The sequence below is a fragment of the Felis catus genome, chromosome B2 (assembly GCF_018350175.1).
Source record: "Felis catus isolate Fca126 chromosome B2, F.catus_Fca126_mat1.0, whole genome shotgun sequence".
NCBI classification, from domain to species: Eukaryota; Metazoa; Chordata; class Mammalia; order Carnivora; family Felidae; genus Felis; species Felis catus.
In genome coordinates this window covers 95,163,566-95,177,911 of record NC_058372.1, presented here as the reverse complement: position 1 = coordinate 95,177,911, position 14,346 = coordinate 95,163,566, and the positions used below count along the sequence as shown (strand labels likewise).

Here is a 14,346-nt window from a genome sequence, read left to right as displayed (position 1 = left end):
ACCTGTGCGAAGATTATCAAAAGGATATTCTTCACAATAGTGTTTAAAATGTTACACTTAGAAGTATCCTAAGTGTTCACAATTGGCATTAGCTATATAACTGACAGTGTTCATTTGCAGACAGAAAAATGTTGTGGAAGAATAGATCAATGACCTGGGGAAGTGGTCATAATGTATGAGGTGAAAAATCAGAATTAAAATGAGTCATTTAGTAAAGATACATAGATTGAAAATTGTGTGCTATGTGTGTAAGTCAAAAGAACAAAATGAAAACAGTTGCAACGGGATTACAGGTGATTTTTATTTTATTTATAGTTGCGTTTCCCCTAAATTTTCTGTAACATGAACTACTTTTATAATTAAAAACCTTATTTTAAATTGAATTTCCCCAAATGTCCATTCTTCGATCGTGAAGGATTTTATTCCTTGTCAGAATGAAGCTAAGGAAGGAGATTCATGTCCGGCAAGGGAGAAAAAAAATCAAGAGGGACAGCACTCAATAAACACCTAATTTTGTTTCTGATCTCGTGCCTGTTTGAAGCGCTCACACTTGTTTTGACTCAGCTAGATAAGTCAGCTCCTCTAAAACAGTCACAATTTCCACCAGCTGTTTGGAATGTTTGAGTTATGTTTTTGTTTTAGTGAACTTCACTGCCTATCCCTTGAGCTAGCTTATGAACAATTGTGAAGGAAGTCTTTGAGGCCGACACAGAGGAAAGCTGCTAATCTCAGGACATCCCCAAGGATTTGAAAAGGCATCTGTGCTGTTTCTGTTTTTCTTCCACGGCAGGTCTCTTGATGTCAGAAAGATGGGCCACTTCTTGGCCCCATTTTCGAAGAGTCCGTGACCACAGCTGTGCGCAGTGGCTCTGATAGACTCCTCAGGAGGCAACAGGCACATGTCACTATGAAGATGTGAGGGACAGACCCTGTGCCAGGTATACTTCTAAACCTTTCCTGGCTTCTCTTTTCTAGGTAGTAATTCTTTTCCATGAGTTCAGGGTTCGTGAGGGCAGGAAGCTATTTATCGTTGGAAGCCACCAAAGGAGGGCTGCTGTCATTTTTGTCCAAGACTCTGAGACTTTCCTTTGAGCTAGAAGCTGGGAGGTGGTGGTGGTGGGGGGGGGGTTCTCCTCGTATGATGTGGCAGAGTTTCTGGAAACTGATTTGGGAAGAGGAAGCTGACTTATGTGGGAGTCACCATCTTAGCTGTCATTCTCTGGCACCCCCTCCTCCGCAATGGCTTTTGAAAAGGAAAAAAAATGGTGAAGCTTCTAGTGGGAGTTGGGATTTAGTTAGAAATATTCTAGAGTGAAGGTTTAGCTGACTTTGGAAGCTCATCTTTGCAAGTTACTACCTGTTTTAGTTTAGTATTACTTCCAGTGTGCCTTGTTCCCCTTGACCCCTCTCTCTCTCTCTCTTTTTTTTCCATTCCTTTTGGAGGCAGACTAATCAGACCCAAACTTGTTATTTTTCTTTTGAAGCTCTTTGCAACCATTTAATTGAGTACCTGTGAGACAGCCACCTTGCATGACAACCAAAAAAACCTGTTACAGAGTGCATAGTTATTTTGCTCAGGGACCTCATAGAGTAAGGAAGGCAAGGAAGCAGCGTTGAGGCTAAGTGCCATGCTAGAGAATTGATTTGTTAGGAAAAAAAATTTATTCCATGGAGTCCCATGGGGCCTAGTAAATCTGTGGGCCTGGCTGTTCTGTCTTTCTTGAGAGAAACCACTAGAGCAGTTGGTTACTTAAACATCCTAGGTCAGAGCAATGCAAGGGTTTACTGTAGAATTCCATTAGTCAAGACTTTCCATGGCAGAAATTCAGCTCAAGTTCAGGGTTTTTTTTTTAACGTCAGGCCCTGCTAGATCCAGATGATGATGTCAGGAGTATGTCTCTTTCATCTCTTGGCTGAATTTTCTTCAGTATTGGTGTTCTTCTCTGTCACACTCTTCCCTCTGGTGGCAATGGCTACCAGAAGCCTCAGACTTCCCTCTTATTAGTTTGGCAAACTCCAGAGGGAAAAGAGGGTCCCTGTCTGAACAGTATCAATGGCTGTCTAGGGCTGACTCTCATTAGACCAACTTGTGTCATGCCAGCTCTGAACCAATCATTGGGGGCTGGGTGTGGCACACACTTATTGTACAGACCTATGTTTGAGGCTCTTCCCTGTGCCCAGGGGGTTAAGTCTGTCTTATGTGAATCATAAGGGCCGAGAATGAGGGAATGGTAGTTCCCCAGAGGAAAATGAGCTGTTTTCGGAAGAATGAATGAATGCTGGGTAGGTGTCACTGCAATAAGGCTCCTGATGTCCTTTTCTTGAAGAATTATTGTAATTTGAATGGTCCTAAGTTATCAGAGTGGTTCTAATAACCTTCAACCTCAATACAGAAGGGACTGGAGTTTTGCTTTTCTGATTTCTTGTTGCCCAGAGGCTCTTTCATTCCTGTGCAAACTTCCCCACTTCCTGCCCAGCAGTGAGATCTTCCTCTCCAGGGGTTTAGGAAAGGTGATCCCCTCCCCCAGCACAGTGGAGGCCTACTTATGTTTGTATGACTAAGAGGAGTGACTCAAATGTTTAGTGCAGTGGTTCTCAAGGTTGTAGTCCCCAGCATCAGTATCACCTGGAAACTTGTTAGAAATGCAAATTTTCTGGCTCCATCCCAGACCTACTGAATCAGAAACTCTGGGGGTCGAGCCCAGACATCTGTGCTTTAACAAGTCCTCCAGGTGATTCTGATATAGTCTCAAGTTTTGAAACCACTGATTTAGGGAACAGTACAATACAGACTACTCTAGGAAGACTCCGAGGCCTTTCAGATTTTTCTGCTTTATATTCTGCATCCCTAGTCTTCTGATCCCAAAGGAAAGATTCTTCATTTATTTATGTCCCTTGCTGGAAGTGAAGAGATTATTATGTGCTTGGCATAGAGCTTTGCAATGAGTTGCAGCTGAGAGTCTCTCAGTAGACTCCTGTTGGCCACACGTCAGGGAGTGGTTGTTTCTGGAGATTCTGTAGCTCATCTTAGACAAAGGAACTTTGGAAATCTTTCTGATTCTCTGAGGAGACATTGTTTGACCTAGACCTGGCAGAGTTCTGCTGCTGATCAGAGAGTCTAGTAATCATTTAACATATAATACTGGCATAAATGCTGGGCATATGATTGCCCATAAAACATACATGCTTCCTGCCCTCATGGACCTCAAGGTCTACTGGAAGATAAAGATATGTAAATAGGCATTAACAATAGAGTGTGGTTTGATGGGGAAAAATACAAAGTGTTTGGGAGTTCACTGCAGGCCATTTATCCCAGACTAGACTGTTCAAAGAAGGCTTGTCAGAGGAAGAGTTTTTTTTATTTATTTATTTTATTTATTTATTATTTATTTATTTATTTTATTTATTTTTTTGAGAGAGAAAGAGCAGGGGAAGAGCAGAGGAAGAGGGAGAGAATATGTCCGCACAGAGCCCGACACTGGGACTTGATCTTAGGAGCCGTGAGATCATGACCTGAACTGAAATCAAGAGTCAGAAGCTTAACCAACTGAGTCACCCAGGCGCCCCTTGGGGGAAGTTCTTTTTCAGCTGGGACCTGAAGGATGAATATCCATTTTTGGCAAAGAAAAGGAGAATGCCAGGCAATGTATATAAAAGCCTGTAGTTGAGGGAGGATTTTGGTGGGTTCAAGGGACTAGAAAACACTGAGCATGGCTGGAGAGTAGAGTTTAAAGGGAGGCAAAGGAGAGGTGTAAGAACGTGAGATGGGCCAATTATGCAAATCATATTAATGAATTTGGACCTTATCCTCAGAGCAGTAGTAACCCATGGAAGAATTTTAGGCTGAAGAAGTGAGATGATGGCATTTGTTCCAGATTGAGTGCTTGAGAATAGACTGGGTAGATAGATGAAGTAAGGAAGAATGAAGATCACAGAGGGGAAGACAAGTCAGAAGGCTATTGTGATAATGAAATGAAAGATGGTGGTTCCTTGGCCTTAGGATAATGGACATGGGGTTGGAGAGTGGTGGATTAGTTTGGGACACTGGGGTATGGTTGATGTGTGCACCAAGGGAAAGAGCATTCAAATGAGGACTCCTAATAAGGAGTAGATGGTGGTGGAATTTACTGATAGGAAACAGTAGAGGAGGCATAGATCTCTAGGAGAAAGCCGTGAGTTCAATCTTAGACAAGTTGAGTTTGTACAGTGCTCAGGAGGAGATACCCAGTGGGCAGTTGCTGTCCAGGTCTAAGCTCAGACCAGAGATCTAGATGAGAGTAAATATGTGAGAGTCATCAACACATGAATGACCCTAAAGCCAAGGAGCAGATGAGACCTTCTGAGGAGAGTGAATGGGAAGAGAGGAGAGCTTAGAGCCCAGAGGATCTCCAGTATGAAGAACAGGCAGAGGAAGAGAAACCTGTGAAAGTGACAGAAGGGTGGCTGGGAGATGTCAGAGGACAAATAGCTCTTGGAATATGCTAGATGTCATGGAGGCCAAGGAAAGCGGGTTCCAGTGCTTTCTCCAAGTGCATGATTATAATGCTTCAGCTCGGTACCTGACTGAGCTCAGGCTGCGTCCTCCCTGGGGAAGTCCTGCAGGGCTACCCTTCATCTGCCAGAAATCTCTGTCACTCTTCCAAATGGGCTCATTCACAGAGTCTCTTTTCAGGAAACATTGCTTTCCTGTAATTATTTTCTTAGAGAGATAAAATGGCACTTGCTGAGTCATAATTTATTTAAGGAGACCCCATCCCACACTTTCTTTCAACTTGCTGTCTCTTTCTAAGTAAAGTCAATTAGATTCCTTACATATTTTCCTCTCCTTATCTTATCTCATTCCCATTTAAGGTCATTGTATTTCACCATGCCTCTGCCCCCCAGCAGGCTCTCAGACAGATGGTCACAGACAGATGTGCACTTTGCAGTTTAAGTTACCCAAATGTGGTGGTGGCAGCAGCCTGTCTTCTGGTACCCGCCCGTAATAGTGCTCTGTGGCCAATTCAAACCTTTAGCCGCTGTTGACTTCCTTGACTAAATTATTTTCTTTCTTCTCTTTTTCTTTCTGTCTCTACAGCTGGACACTCTGGGGAGTTACTTTGGCCAGAATTAGATATGCACAGCTGATACCTCCAGCTGCACATTCTTTGGTTCTTTTGGCTCCACAAAAGCTCTTGGTGTTCTTACAATTTATTCAAGTGGGGAGCAATAGGGAGAGTGGCCCACCCAGATATTCTTTAAAAGCATTAAAAATGGTTGTTAATTTCTGTAGCCAATACTGTCAGTTGAAGGAGGTCGGAATAGCTCAAAATCTATTGAGAGGCAATACAAATATAGATACGCTTGGCAATTCATATTTTGTCACTTAATTGTTATCAATAAAATGGATGTGGTATACTAGACCTACTTATGCAGCTCACTACATGAAACAGATTGTCACAATATTTCATCTTGAGCTATGGTATTGCCTGAAGGCCAGAGATTTAACCTAGTCTAACATGGCGAAAATATGGAAATTCATTCATGGGTTTAGGTATTACCTCCAGGCTGATGATTCCCAAATCCATTCTCTAGGCCTATCTTCTCCTCTAAACCTTGATGCAAGGTCTCCAATTTTCTACTGGCTCTTTTTTTTTTCTTTAATTTTTTTTAATGTTTATTTATTTTTGAGAGACAGACTGAGCACAAGTGGGGCAGGGGCAGAGAGAGAGGGAGACACAGAATCTGAAGCAGGCTCTAGGCTCTGAGCTGTCGGCACAGACCCTGACACGGGGCTCGAACTCATGAACTGTGAGATCATGACCTGAGCAGAAGTCGAACACTTAACTGACTGAGCCACCCAGATGCCCCTCCACTGGCTCTTTTGACCTAGTCGTCTCACTAGCGCTAGTTCAGTCTGTAGATTCCTACTGAGCTCTTTTTTGTCTTCTCCAGGCATACTTGCCCTTACATTTTTTTTCTGTTGCCATGAGCTCTACTGACCTCTCACTCAGGGCCTCTGGGTCTTCTTTGGCTTTTCATCACCTCTACTCCTGATGCCCCTTTGGCTGCCCAGGTCTTCCTGGTCAGGCCACCAAATCACCTCCTGCTTCTTTTCCTCTCACTATGGCCAGACTGGCCCAGACCCATAGATTTTCATTGTTCTGGGACTGTGAAAATTTCCCAAGCATTAAATGGGCTTTCTTCCTTCTGTTCTTCAATATTCAATCTTATAATCACAATGCTTCTCTATTCTAAAGAATTCTGTGGTTTCCTATTAACTCCAGGATGAATCCACCGGCTCTCCCAGAAGTCTCTGTAGTCCTTGAATAATTTTCAACTGCCCTCTGGAATAATCTTACTCCAGCCACTGGTGTTTTATCTTGCTTCATTATTCTAGCTTATCAAAATACTTTTGATTCTTTCTGCCACAAATGTGTTTGTTACTCAGCTCACTTTTGTATCTGTGTATGTAACATATACATGTCCTTTGCATGTGATTTGGTTGTTGATAATTAGCATTAAATATGATGGAATAAGAACCCAAGGATAAGCCCTAGAGATTTCTGTAGGATTGAATTTTTTGAACTGGAAGCTAAGGTTACCATTGATCCTGGAAAACAATCCTTTGCCTTCTACTGTATCTTCACCAAAACATTGTCATGGCTCTTTGAGCCATTCCTTTATTCATTCGTTGAACACTGATTGAACTGTCCCTTTCTCAAACATAATCCTTTCCTCTCTGACTAGGTAAAGCTGTTTGGAATCCAATCTTTTATTTGTTTGTTTACATTTGAATTTGTCAAAGGTAAAAGCTGTTGATGGGTGTTGACTTCTGTGGAAAAAAGTTGGACACTTATTTTTACATTGAAGAAATAACTCAGATTTTTCATTTTTATATTGTTCTGGCTCCTATTGCAACAAAACCAACACCACTCTAAACACAGGGGGCACAAGGCCATAACTATTTTTGTATGCTTTTAAAAAAATGTTTATTTTTTGAGAGAGTGTGCATGTGATTGTGAGTGGGGGAGGAGCAGGGGCGGGGGGGTGGGGGTGGGGGTGGACAGAGGATCCAAAGCAGGTTCCTTGCTGAACAGCAGAGAGCCTGATGTGGAGCCTGAACTCACCAACTGTAAGATAGTGACTTGAATCGAAGTCAGACATTTAACTGACTGAGCCACCCAGGAGCCCCTGGTATGCTTTTGAGGCAGAAATTTGGGAAGGGCACAATGGGGATGACTTGTTTAAGCTTCCCCTTCCCCATGTCTGAGCTAGGAAAACTCAAAGTCTGGGGTTGACTCAACAGCTGGGGACTAGAATCGTCTGACAACTCGTTCACTCATGTATTTAGTGCCCGGGTGAGGAGGACTTGAAGACTAGGACTGCCAACTAGAGCATCCTTCATAGCCTCCCTGTGTGGCTGGGCTTCTTCACAGCATGTGAGTAGTGTCACTTCTTACCTATTGGCTCAGGGCTCCAATGATGATTGTCCCTGTGACCCAGATGGAACTGCATTTGTCATCTGTAATCAAGCCCCAGAAGTCACACAGCAGCACTTCCAACACATTTTACTGGATACAAGTGAGTCACAGACTGCCCGGATTCAAGAGCAGGTCATATAGACCTTACCCATCAATGGGAAGAACAATGAATTTGAAGATAGGCTCTAAAGTTGTCACAGATTGTATTGAGGAATCACTTGTAGCTACCAACTTTGGAAATGTGACCCAGGGGGGTCTGGTGTTTTGTGAACTTTGCCAGCTTGTCCAGTGCAGGTAACTCAGCGTAAAAATAACTTAAAGAAATGTAATGATCGGGGCGCCTGGCTGGCTCAGTCAGTAGAGCATGTGACCCTTGATCTCATTCGGGGTTGTGAGTCTGAAACCCATATTGGGTGTGGAGATTAGTTTAAAATCTTTAAAAACAACAACAAAAAAGAAATAATCACTTGCTTCTGTTAACCAAAATTCAGCCAGGGCTCAGTGTTTTTCAGGTTTGAGTATTTTTTTTTTTTTAAATAAAGATAAATCTTTATCCTTTTCATTTTCTCTTTAATAGGTTAGAATTGATATTTTTATTTTTGGTATTTCTTTTAAGACTTAAAAAAGGTACTTCTGAGAGTTTCAACATTTGGCAGCTGGTAATAGGTGGGAAATGTCATTACATAAACCCTGGTTTGGGTTAAGAGGCAGGTGGTATTTTTAGGGAAGTCAGTGTCAACGTGAGGCTGCAGCCACACTGACCACCTCCAGCCCATCTGCACAGACATTTCTGTCTCCCGCAAGTAAAGCCCCCTCCTTCTGCCTGCTTTGACTGCCTCCCTGAGTTCCCCTTTTTTTTTTGGCCTTGAGTTTCAGCTTGACGAGTTGTCAAGAGGACTGGGCCACTGGATTCTACCTGTAAGAACTTCAGAGGCTGTGTCCATGAAGAGGGGCAGTTTTTTGCAATTATATCATCTATGTTGACATTCATTAAACAAATACACACTGAGAGCCTTTTATGTCCCAAGCGCTGTGCTAGGCAATATAATTATAAAAAGTGAGTAAAACCAGTTATAGTTCTTGAGTTTATGGAGCTTCCATGTAAGGAAGACTGAAGTTGCAACTTACCCAGCTATGCAGGAAAAGCTTATGCCAAATGGGTTTGACATTGGGAGGCCAGGGAAGGTCCCCCGAGGAAGCAACAGTTGAGCTAAGAGTTGAGACATGAGTCGGCGTTAATCAGGAAAAGAAAGTGATCCAAGGAAAGAGAACAGTGTGTGGAAGGAGAGAACAGGGTGAGTTGAAAGGACTCAGGATGAGAAGGATGGGGAAGGACAGTGTGAGGGGAAGAGACAGTGAGGAGGAGTTGGGTGAAAGGTGTAGCTGATAAGGAGGATAGGAGCCAGACTGTATGAAGCCTGCAGAACATGTTCATGGTGTATCAGTCAGGGTTCTCCAGAGAAATGGAGCCAATAAGAGATAAATATATCATTTATGTATATAAACAGAATAAAATAATAGATAATCTATATCCTATTATATACAATGTATGTCCTATATATATCCTATAGCTAATAAGTATAATATAATCCTATAAATGAGATAATCTATATCAATTTAGAAAGCTGGAATATCTGAAACTTATAAGACAGACTGGCAGTCAGGCAGGCTAGAACCCGAGGCAGGAGTTGATGATGTAATATTGAGGAAGAATTTCTTTCTGAGAAAGAATTTCTTCTTTTCTAGGAACCTTTGGTTTTTGCTCTTGAGGCCTTCACCTGATTGGATGAGACCCACTACATTATTGAGGTAATCTCCTTTACTCAAAGTTGACTGATTGTAGGTGTTAAGCATATCTAAAAATGTCTTCACAGCAAAACCTAGATTAGTGAGTAATTACTGGGTACTATAGCCTAGCCAGGCTGACACATAAAATTAGCCATCACACATTGTGAGGAGCTTTGTCTTGATTTTAAGAGTAATGGAAAACCCTTGAAGGAAAGAAGAGAGTGGCATGGTTAAACTTGTATTTCCCAAAAGTGCTCTATGCTGTCAGAAGAAGGTTGGCGGATGTGACCGTCTCCAGGGTTCTTGTGATGTTCATAAGCCACAGTAGATCATTCATGTATTTTTCATTCATGGATGTGGTGCCCTGGCATTGAATTGGTCAGATGCTCCTCCCTGGTATGCCCTTACCATCTTGAAATTACCTCTGAGGCAGGACTTAACATGTTGTTTTATTTTTTGTGTTGGCCTTTCTCTCTCAATGAAACTGGAAGGTTTTTAGAGGCAGGAAATCGGTCTTGTTCACCTGAGCATCCTTAGTGCCTAGGACAGCGTCTGGCACATGGTATGTACCCAGAAAACATTTGTGGATGAATGAATTTGGCTGAGTTTCATGTTTTCCTCAAAGTGCCTCGTGAAGAATGAAGGAATAACAGTCCTATCAGTAGCTCTCAGTAGCAGAAAACTAATATTAACGTGAAATTATTTATGTTCTCATTTGTAGCTTCCTTTTCTGGCATGATACATGGTTGCTGTTGTTGTTGTTATTGTTGTTTTACTTTGCATAGATTGCCCATTTTAGGGTATAGTTTTAGGATATAATAATTGCTTAACTAGACTTTTTATTTGGAGATAATTTTAGGTTTACAAAAAAAGTTGCAAAGATGGCATGGTAAGTTCCCATATGCCCATCACCCAGTTCTCCTAATGTTATATTTTGCATTACCCTGGTACATTTGTCCAAATGAAGAAACTGAACTGGTACATTACTACTAACTGAACTCCAGACTTTATTTGCCCTTCACTAGTTTTATCCACTCATGTCCTCTTTCTGTTCCAGGATCCAATTCAGGGTACCACATTGCTTTTAGTCATCATGTCTCTCCAGTCCTCTGGTCTGTGGCAGTTTCTCAGTTTTTCCTGGTTTTTCATGGCTTTCACAGTCTTGCGGAGTACTAGTGAGGGAGTACTGAGGACACTGGAGTATCCTCAGAATATCCCTCAGTCTAGGTTTGTCTGATGTTTTTCCATGAGTATTTGGAAGAATACCACAGTGGTGGAGTGTCCTTCTTGTCATAGCCTATGACAAGGTACTCAATATCCACATGATATCACTGCGGATATTAACCTTTATCACTTAGTTAAGGTGGCATTTGCCAGATTTTTCTATGCATCTCTATATATATTAAGCTAAACATGAGTTTATACTAGTGTTTCTGACTATAATCCAGCACTACATGGGTCCTTGTAGTCTTCTTTCCTTGCTTGTCTGTAACTGCCTCTCCAATAAAGAAATCTGGTTCCCACTGTCCATTTAATTTATTCAACCATGATATAAATATAAAGCAGTTTCAGAATTGTTTACCTGTACCCCTAGGAGAAACGCATTACAGTGTTTCACATTACAGAAACACATTACAATTAGATTACAGTGATGATAGCTTTTTGCTTTTAATATAACCATTTTTATAAGGAAGTAATATTACATAAAAGTTGAGAACAGTCTCTAAAGCTAGATTACTTGGATTCAAATCCTGGCTCCATCATTTATTAGCTGAATGAACTTGGATGAGTTATTGTCTTCTCAGTCTCATCATCTGTAGAATGGGGATAATAATGGTATTTACTTCATGGGGTTGTTTGAAGATTAAATGAATTAATGTATTTAAAGTGCTTAAATATTCTGTGGCATATAGTAAGCACATTTATGTGTTAACTATCATTGTTAGGGAAGAAATAAAGTCTCTTAAAAAATTTTTTTTTAATGTTTATTTATTTTTGAGAGAGAGAGATAGAGCGTGAGCAGGGGAGGAGCAGAGAGAGAGGGAGACATAGAATCCGAAGCAGGATCCAGGCTCTGAGCTGTCAGCACAGAGCCTGACATGAGGCTTGAACTCACAAACTAAGAGATCATGACCTGATCTGAAGTCAGACACTTAACCAACTGAGCAACCCAGGTGCCCCAGATAAAGTCTATTTTAATTGCCACTAGTATAATAGTATATACATCGGGGCACTATATACTTTTGAATGGTAGCATCCTTTCTATTCTCTTAACTATCTTCTTATAGCACAAAGCAAATGGGTTTATATCTAACTTCGTTTCTATATCTGCTTTTATTCAGCATTCATGTTATTTTTCTGTGTGGAGTTAATTTGTCATTCATCTCTCTATCAGTTTTTTGTGAATCAGAAAACATAACATTTGAGTCCTAGATTTTTATTTTTATTTAATAAATAAATACCTCCTAGACATTAGCCTTCTTCAAATCATAGATCATAGCCCTTTTAGAAGTTTGTGTCCCTGGCTTCTAGGACATTATTAGAACAAGGAATGATGCATTTAATCTAGCTATTGAGGAGTCCAGCAGTCTAAACTATATGTTAATTGCTGGCTGTTCATTCTGAAATTAAGCATGGTTACTCTGGCGTTATCATTGCTTGGAAAATCATAGGTTTTTGTAAACCTTGAAATAAGGTGGGGGGGGCTTCACTCAAAACATTTATGATAAGGTTCTATTGCTGTTATTAATTTTGTACAGTGAACAGCCATTGTTTCTGCCCAGCAATAGTCCACGCTTCTGGGCAGGATCATGTGTTACTGGCATTTTAATTAGGCTTCAATGAACCCAGCTGCAACTGTGTTAGCAGTCTCTTAAACTATTTTTCATATTTGGGGTTTGATAAAATACAACATGTATTTCCCCCACTATTTTCCCTTTATGCTAAAAAAGAAAAAAGAAAAAAAAAACAACCAAAAACAAAAACAGAAAACCCACATAAACCAAAACCACATACACACAAAGGTACATCAACCTGACATGGGGCTACTAATTTTTTTCACAGCTAGAAATTTTTGAATCATTAGAATAAAAAATTGAACCAATAGCTGATGCCTAATCCTTTTAGTCATCTTAGCTATTTTACAAAATATCCCTTCCCTTAAAAATAGAGCAAGCAACACTTTGTTTAGCAAAAATAACTGAAAGCAGGAATTGTCTTGCAAATTCCTAAGGTTCAAATGTGTTCTTTTTCCTTATTTTAATTATCATAAGGCATTGTCTATTTCAGGATTGGTGTTTGGAACTGCAGTCAAATATAAGAGGAGTTGGTCAAATCCATGTGGCCCAAAGTGAATGGAACTCATTCAGATACCTGAGGAACCTGCAAAGGGTTCCCTATGGAACCCTTTGGCTATGGATCCCTATGGCTAACTGAAATCAGTGGCCAGACAATTGAGGTCAAAGCCGCTGACCATTATCACTTAGCAATGACCAACAAGTGACTTTCACTTTTTGCCCGCCATCAGAGACTCAGGCCCCCAGTTTCTTCAGCAATAGTTGTTTTGGGAGAATTAACCTCTATCCCACTCAGCTCTGGTTTACTCTTTTTACAAAGGTGGACGATTTCTTTCTATGGGATACCCCACCTCTTAGGTCTCCATTTCCTTTCATGGAGAAAGTGGTCCCAGATACTTTCTTTGGCTCTTTTTCTCCTAAGTCTGATACCTATCTACCCTTGTTATAGCTGAGGGTGCTGTGAAGGGTTGAAGTACTTTTGGTGTTTGTAACTTGAGTAGAACACAGCAGAAACCAAGAATAGGCAGCATTTGACACCCGAGTCTCTGACTGCCTGGAAAACAGATGGAGCTGAGCGCTCTGCTGGGGGATGTTTAAGTGTGAGAGGCCACACGATCTGTGCACAGCTGGGCCGCCACAGTGGTTAACCTCCCACGGGGGAATTGGTGTGTGGTGGGCAGCATTAGTTACCAGGGGAAATGATTTGGCCATTTCTGGGGATTTGTTGTAAAATAGAGCTATGTATATAATACCTTTTATTGAGTTGCTCAACACACTTCATAGAACAAGAAACCTTCCTGCCAAGGAGCAGGTGTCTCTACGTTTCACCGACAGGAAAATAGACTAGGTTTGCGTTGGCCTCAGAGTCACTCAGAGAGTGGGAGGATCTAGAAGTAAATGTGCCCTATGACAACTCAGAGCCTGTAAACTTCCAGACCTGGCTTGCTACTGGGTCTTCCTCTTTGGGCAGGTTATGAACCAGTCAAGATGCCCTCTTAAGTCAAGAGGCCACCAGCACCAGAAGCCCATCTAGATAGTTGTTTGGAGCCTCTTTTATTTTTTATTTAAAAAACATTTTTTTATTAAAATTTTTTAATGATATTTTTTTTTGTGGGAGGTAGAGAAGGAAGGAAGGAGAGAGACAGAGCATGAGCGGGGAAGGGGCAGAGAGAGAGGGAGACACAGAATCTGAAGCAGGCTCCAGACTCTGAGCTGTCAGCACAGAGCCTGACGAGGGGCTCGAACTCACAGACCACGAGATCGTGACCTGAGCCGACTTTGGATGCTTGACCGACTGAGCCTCCCAGGCACCCTGTCTGGAGCCTCTTTTTATCATCTGTCCTAGATTCCCAACTTTCCCCTGGCTTCAGTGTCTGCTTCTAGCATCCTTAGAGACACCTCTTCCCCTTAGGCGCTTCATCATGGTTACCAGGTAGTGGCTTCTACTGTTGGAGGGAGGGAAAGTGATCTTGGCTCATTTCCCCCCTTAATGAAGTAGTGTTTTATGGAAAGAGTTCTCCTTCCATTGCCCATAACTAAATCGAAGACACATTGTTATAAGTATTATTTTGAGAGAACATTCCTATTCCTGTTATATCTCAGAAGTGACCAATTGTAGAGCAGGGTTCTGGGATTACAGTTTGTCAGCTCATGGGAAGGAAGAACAGGCTACTGTCTCCTTAGCCAGATGGTGATGAATCAGTCCTGACCTGGCCAGACCCAGACTGCTAGGCAATATGGGTCATGACAGAGTAGGGGAAACCCAAGCCACAGTCAGATATAAACCTTTAATCCTAGAT

General features: G+C 41.5%; 1 long non-coding RNA gene across 1 annotated transcript in view; it reads left to right on the top strand.

The window, feature by feature from the left end:
- Nucleotides 1-763: 763 nt before the first annotated feature.
- Nucleotides 764-14,346, top strand: part of LOC123385494 — a 440,186-nt gene continuing 426,603 nt past the window's right edge. The window contains exons 1-2 of the long non-coding RNA XR_006598130.1: nt 764-938; nt 9,210-9,272. This is a non-coding gene — a long non-coding RNA (uncharacterized LOC123385494). The remainder of the gene's footprint in view (nt 939-9,209; nt 9,273-14,346) is intronic.